This window comes from Arachis ipaensis, chromosome B02 (genome assembly GCF_000816755.2).
Source record: "Arachis ipaensis cultivar K30076 chromosome B02, Araip1.1, whole genome shotgun sequence".
Taxonomy (NCBI): domain Eukaryota; kingdom Viridiplantae; phylum Streptophyta; class Magnoliopsida; order Fabales; family Fabaceae; genus Arachis; species Arachis ipaensis.
This window is the reverse complement of record NC_029786.2, coordinates 9623689-9623974: the sequence shown is the minus strand read 5'-3', so window position 1 is coordinate 9623974 and position 286 is coordinate 9623689.

Here is a 286-nt window from a genome sequence, read left to right as displayed (position 1 = left end):
AAATTATGCAATTAATAATTAATAATTTTATATTTTTAAAAAATAAAATTTAAATAATTGTTAATTAATAAAAATTTAAAAAATTAGGATTCTAATTACCGTGTCCCCCATTTTTTTTACGGTACCGTGTTTTTGTTCAATTGCCCACGCGACCCCCTATCCTCAGACCATCGGACACTGACATCTACCCCATCTGCATCTCTGTCCATATATGTATATAACACCCTACCTCACAAAGATTTACGCTTAAGTCGTAAAATAGAAATGGTAAGGTATTGCGACCACT